Genomic DNA, 358 nt, shown 5'->3' with positions numbered 1-358 from the left:
ACATAGTTCTTATTTTTATGGATGTGTTATTTTAAAATTTTTATAAACTCTTTTGATGATTAAAAAACCCTTGTGCTCTCTAATGCACTCCAACTTTTAAGTTTTAAAATAAAATTTAGTGTGTAGGGTGTAGATTCATCCAGATACAATGCATCCCCCTAATCGAAGTTTATATGTTGCAGTGACTTGCTTATAGTATTTTATGACTGAAGATATCAAATTAATTATTACTACCTTGTTTACGACAATGATCTAATTAAATACTCAAAATATTAAACTAATTAAACTATTATTTAACTAATTTATAAATTATCTACTGCATGATGATACTCCAAAAGCAAATGAATGATCGTATGGA

Source organism: Arachis ipaensis, chromosome B03 (assembly GCF_000816755.2).
Source record: "Arachis ipaensis cultivar K30076 chromosome B03, Araip1.1, whole genome shotgun sequence".
NCBI lineage: Eukaryota > Viridiplantae > Streptophyta > Magnoliopsida > Fabales > Fabaceae > Arachis > Arachis ipaensis.
Note: the sequence above shows the minus strand (reverse complement) of the source record.